The following is a 6,480-nucleotide window of genomic DNA, read 5'->3' as shown; positions in this document are numbered from 1 at the left end:
AACCTACTTGGACTGGCAACTCTACTTGTCTGCATCAATGGTTTTGCACCCACCTGCTCCCTTACCCCTGCATGCTGGTACCCAATCTGACCTCTGCACCATGCTGCACCCCCTTAGCTCACTGTCCAGGTAGCCCCACCCTGCGAAAGAAAGATGACTGCCTACCTGGCACACACCAGTGTTACAGGCAGCCAGGAGGCACCAGGAGCAGCAGCTCATAGCTGAGAATTCGGAAAGGAGCCACAAAGCCCTAAGAAGAGCTCTCTTTAGGGTGCTGTGCTTTCACTGGGACACCACATGCACTGCTGTGCTCTGTCTGTGCTTCAACGCTGCCTGCAGTTTCTTTTCTGACTGACAGCACATTTTTTTTTAACAGAATTTATGGACAGGCATTTTTATACTGGTTATTCACCCAGTATCTGTAAATTTATGGACAATTGGCGACCCTGTAAACAGTGCTACTAAACTGTCTGTCAGTGACACCCTTAGCTTAAAGATACCCCTAGTTCTATACAACTTCTTTTCAGCTAAGCCTAGATAAGACTATTTACAGTTAGCAACCACTGATCTATTAACTGGGATACAGGTTAACAGATACTTCATAATTTTACAAGAAGGAAGCAAAAATCAACACCTAGAAACCTGAAAACTGACACCCTTGCTCCTGCCAGCTAAATTTGCATTATCACAGAGCACAAGGCTGCCTCAATACAAAGGAACTTCTTTGCCCAGGAGAGCATCTACCCACCCTCCAGTGAAATATGAAACATCATAACCAGAAGGAAACATACTTCAGCATCCTGCTAGCCATCAGACAACTTTGAGGTACACACACTGCTCTAATTTTTATCTGAACACAATTTGCACAAAATGAACTTTTCCAACCAGGAGAACTTACACCACCTCCTATTAAATATGAATTTTCATGTCCACCTAGGAGACATTTTACACTCTTTGCATTCTCCTATGTCTGAAGAAGGGTGTGTGTGCCCAAAAGCTTGCAAATAAATACTTTTTTTTGCAAATAGTTAGTTGGTCTAATAAAAAATATTACCTTTACCATGCATTCTGATCTATTAACTGAGAATTCACCTACTTAGCATCTTCTTCCCATTCTCTACAAGAACTAATTCCTGGTCTTCCCAGGGAGTGAACTACACATTAAAACTAAGACTGAAGCTTCAAGCTGAACACACATACTGAGGTCAAGAGAGATGGAAAGCTTTGATCTACACAGAATCAAGGGGAGCTAATGTGTTCAGTGAAAAAGTGAGAAAAGCAGAACAAAAGAGTGGTGATAAAGAATGGCAAGGGTTATTTTTCACTGGATCAGTGAACTATGCAAGTTTTTCACTTGTACATTTCTACCCCTCTGAACCCTGCATGCTTTGCATCCAGAATGAACTAGAAGCACTCTCTGGTTGACAGAACTTTAAGGGTGAGAATGCGGTTTCCATGCATCCAATATGTATTGATCATTATGATTAGATTATCTGAAAGACAGACATCCTAGCACTTGCTTTAGAAGTTTTTTTACCTCATTCCAATACATTTTCTAGGATCATGAAATCACCCAAGTTATTCATATTCAATATAGTATTGCTTCATCTTTGCCTTTTCTCAGCAGTCTAAGAATCTTAGGCTGGCAGTATCATTGTCTATGCAATTCCAGCTGCAAATGACCTCCTCTATTTTGTATTACACTTCACAGAATATCAAACTATCACAAAGCCCTGAAAGCAATCTATCAAACAACCTTGTGTTTCACACCTTCCTTTGCCATGGTACTTCTGCACTGCACATTCAACATGCATGTTTGGTGCTCTGGATTAAGTCAGTGGGTAGAAGCAGCGCTGGGTGCTTACTAGAGAGAAGAGTATGTATATGGCTTTGACAGCTCTCATGCCATGGGTACCAATCCCCTGGGTGCTTAAATGGCTAGAATATCCAGGAGGATTTCCATCCTAATGGGAAAGTGTAAGAACAGACAATCATGGTGCAAACACACAAATACATTAACAGATTCTAAAATGTAATGTATTTAGGGGGTCCAAAAACAAGAGGACACAATTTAATGGTATACCCTGAGACCCTAGGCAATAAACAAGAGAAGTTGGAGTTGCTCATAGACACAAAGAAATATTATGTACCTAATAAAAGTTGGTGGGATAAGTTATGTACTCAGAGCATCAAAACTGAGGTTTAACATTTGTTTTGTAAGTTCAAAATGGGAAGTGAGGAATGTTGCCACTTGTCACCTGACATGAGATCTCAGCCTGTCCAGCACAACCACTCACCCTGGTCTGCCACTCTCTAGCTGACCAACCAAACTGGGCAAGGGTGGTTTGAATCCTCCATCAAGGTCTAGCCCTCTGCCCACTCCTGTCACTGGAATGATCACATGACTCTTCACTTCCTTCGTATAAACTTCTGAGCAGGCAACATAATTTGTCTGGGTACAGGGCTCTAGCTGACCCCAGTCTGCTTTGCTGCTCCCTCTTGCTTTATTCTGTTCGATTCCCCAGCAACTTAACCCACCTTTCTCTCCAACTCCATTCTCCAACTAACTCTAGAGGGGTGTTGATTAGGGGTATGTGAAATGGGCCGTATTCAATTTGGATTTGGATTCAGCCTGAATCAGGGACAGTGATTTGATTAATTGATTCAGATCACTGTCCCTGATTTGATTTGGCTGAATCCGAATATGAGGTTTGATGCTGAATCAGAGAATCAGCTGTTTGCCCACAGACACAGCTAAAAAGGTTTTTTCTATATACCTTGAGGTACCAGGCATAGCTTGTGAATGCTGTGATGCTGGGGCGAATGAAGCATCCCACAGGAGTGAAGGGGGATCCCTCCCATGTGCTTGATGGCGAACCCTGAAGTGGACTGAAAGTACTTCTGGTCCACTTCTGGGCCCACTGGGGAGCGTGCTGGGCCCCCCCCCCCCCCCCTGCATTCTCTTGGCTCAGCAATTGGTGGATCCCATGTGCCCCCCAAGACCTAGGAGGCACCAGTTGCTGAGCCGGGGGTGGGGTGGGGTGGTGTGCACGCTCCCTGGTGGACCCAGAAGCGGACTGGAAGTGCTTCTAGTCTACTTCCAGCTCTGCTGCTAAGCATGCCAGGGAGCCATTTGCGCTCCTGTGGGATTCTCCATCCGCCCCAGCATCGCAACATTCATGAGGTGCCCAGTACCTTGAGGTATGTAGAAAAAACATTGAAAGCTGTGTCCGTGTCCAAATCTCTGGACCTTTCCAAATCTCTTTGAATCGATTCAGAGGGTTCTGATTCCATTCGGAGAGATTAAAGAGTCTCCTGATTCAATTTGGATTCAGAGATTCAGCCATTGAATTGGGCTGAATCTCTGCCAAATCAAATCAGGGACCGAAGCTTCACACAGCCCTAGTGTTGATACCACATCCAGAACCATTCTCAGGCTGTCTTGCATTGGATGTGCTTATTGGCAAGATGTCAAGGGAACTCTAAGCAGAACCACTGTCCTGTTCTGGAGATTTGGTGGACATGAAGAGGGAGGAAGTGGGCAGGAGTGTGGGCTCAGCCTGAAAGAAGCATAGAGATGCCTTACCTAAGGGATACTGGTTGGTGACCTTCTCACCAAAGAACAAAAATTACACATTTCTATAGCAGGCGTAGGCAATTATTTGGGCTGGAGGGCCACTTAGGGAGTTTTGGTGAATTGTTGTGGGATGGATCAGCACAACCCCCTACTGCTGGGCTGGGCTGGATCAACACTCTGCCCCCTCTCCCACCAGCAGCAGCTCACCAAAACTTCCTAAGTGGCCCCAGGGCCTGGCCCTGCACTGTGACTGCCCGCTGATCCCAGCCCTGACCACAGGGATGTCCATTGAGAATGGTCCAGGACCCCTGTGCTCAGCAGGGCAAATAGGATGGGGCTGTGAGTGGACGGGAAGCAGCATTTGGGAGCAGGATGGGTGAGCAGGGCCAGGGCCAGGATTGTAGGGCAGTGACAGTGTGGGGCCAGGGCCCAGGGCAGAGCCATGATCCACTCCTCCTGGAAAACCCCTACCCATGGAACAGGTGCCTGCTGCAAGGATGTGTGGGCAACGATCATGGCTGTGCCCCATGCCCAGCCCTGCACTGTCACCACCTCACTATCCTGGCCCCAGCCCTGGCTCTGCCTTCCCATCCTGTTCCTGACCACTCCTTGTCCACCTGTGGCCCCATCCTGTCTCCCTTGCCAAGCATGCCCATCCCATGTGGGTTCTGGGCCAATCTCCATGGAGATCCCATTCACCTACTCCATCCAGTGTCCCTGGTGGTAGGTGTGGGGCAGATGGGCCAGGGTGCCTGGGCAGTAGGGACGGGTCTGGTGACAGTGGCAACATTGGCACCAGCATCTGGAAGGACCTGCCACTGCCAGGGCTGCCGGCATGGGAGTCCAGCTGCTGTACTGTGTCAGCTCTGCAGCATGCCTGGGGGCATCAGAAATAGAGACACGTGCTATGACCTGGGCTGCCCCTCACATCTAGGCTGGGTGGGGCCAAGGGATCCGACATGGGCCAGATAAAATCCCTTGGTGGGCTGGATTCGGATCTGGCCCATGTGCTGTATTCTACCCACCCCTGTTCTATAGCTATTTTGCAAAAGAGTTGCCAAGGTCTAAATGCAGTACAGTGTAATTAAATATGGGAACATATTCTGACATATAAATAAGATTGGTGGTTAAGGAACCATTAACTTTTAGCAAGCAATGATCACCTTTATTTTGTATAACACAAAAGCGTTCCAGGAATGTCTGTACTTTAAGCTTCAAAAAAGAATCAACTTTTCAAAGCTTTAAGCAACTGTTTGCTTGACTGCCTAAGAACATAACATTTTTGCAGAAGAGTTAGGCAATGAAAACTAGGAATTGTTTGAACATTTTACTCAATGCCCTAGAAGCCTCACTTCCACAAAATCAAAACCAAAACCTGTACTGATTAAAAAATTAAAGAAAATGTGAAAAGAGGAAAAACAATGTAAAGAATAGAGTAGAGTAAAGGGAAAGTTAATGACAATGAGCAAAAATTGTAAGTTAAAAAATATAGACAGATGACAGATAAAGCTAGAGGAATCAATGAAATAGCCATTAGAATTAAAAAAGAAGGCAAGGATTTTTGTGGATGATTTCTGTTATTTGACCAGCTGTATATCTGGGACAAGCTTTCTGGTACTACATACCCTTCCTCGTGTCTCCTAGGGAGAAGGATATATGATAGCTGGAAGCTTGTCACTCACACAAATTGTTGCCTTTCATTATTTCTGGACCATAATGGCTATAACAGCACCCCAACACAAAGATCATAAATAGGCATTTTTAAAAGGACATATAAGAAATAAAAGGAACCCCAGGTCAATCATAAGTCTATCGTTCAGTTTGGATGATAAAAGTATAAACAGTGATACAGAAGAGGCAGAATATGGAACGTGTATTGTTATTACATATTTGGAAGAAAGCATCTCCCCCGTCCGCAGTTGGGGATGCAGATGAAAGTCATTCATCTCAAACAGATGAGGGACGTGTGTTCTAAAATGAAACATTTTCAAATCAAGATGCCTAAAAACCAGCAGGTATATTTCACAGAGCTCTGGGCTGCCAACATTAGATTGCTACTGGTACCCAACGAAGCTCAGACATCTCTATGTTACACTGTAGCTAGCAGTGGATAGATCTGCCTAAGTGAACTAGATGAGGATCTCTCTGACCTGCTGATGCTAATTTTTAACAGACCTGGAGGAATGCCCATGTACTTGCAGTGTTTTAAACAAGAGATGACTCAGGAAGTTACAGAACAGCCAACCCGACATCAATAGCAGGCAAAATAAGGAAATGACTAATTTGGGACGCTACCAGAATTAGAGGCCAAAAAATGTAATTAATGCTGATATTCTTGGTTTCAGGAAAAGTATGTTTTGTGAAACACTTTTTTCCCGAAAAAACTGCAGATTGTCTTGTTGATGAAGGTAACTCTACTGATATAAATATAATTAGAGTTTCCCAAGGTATTTGACTTAGTGCCACATGTTATATAGTAATTAAAATTTTGCCTTACGTGGAATAAACAGGGCACAAACTAGATGGATTAAAAACTAGCTCACTGACAGATCTCCAATTGTAACTGTCAATGTCTGGGGTCTTTTCTAGCTGGTTCACCCTCTTGTTCTTCATCCAGCACTATTTAATATTTATATCAGTGATCTAGATGATATAAAAATCAATGCAGCTGAATCTTGCAGATGATATAATAAAATTAAATAATAAATTGGAGGAGGATAGGTTACTGTTTCAGAGCAATTTATATAACTTGGTTGCATGTTTACCACTCAAAATATGTTTTAATATATCTGCATGTCAACTAATACACCTGGAAACCAAGAACACAGATTATACTTTGTAGATGAATGCGTGTCTTGGAAATCAGCAACAACGGGAAGGACGTGAAGGGTAGTATAGAAATC

Source organism: Alligator mississippiensis, chromosome 1 (genome assembly GCF_030867095.1).
Source record: "Alligator mississippiensis isolate rAllMis1 chromosome 1, rAllMis1, whole genome shotgun sequence".
Classification (NCBI taxonomy): domain Eukaryota; kingdom Metazoa; phylum Chordata; order Crocodylia; family Alligatoridae; genus Alligator; species Alligator mississippiensis.
Note: the sequence above shows the minus strand (reverse complement) of the source record.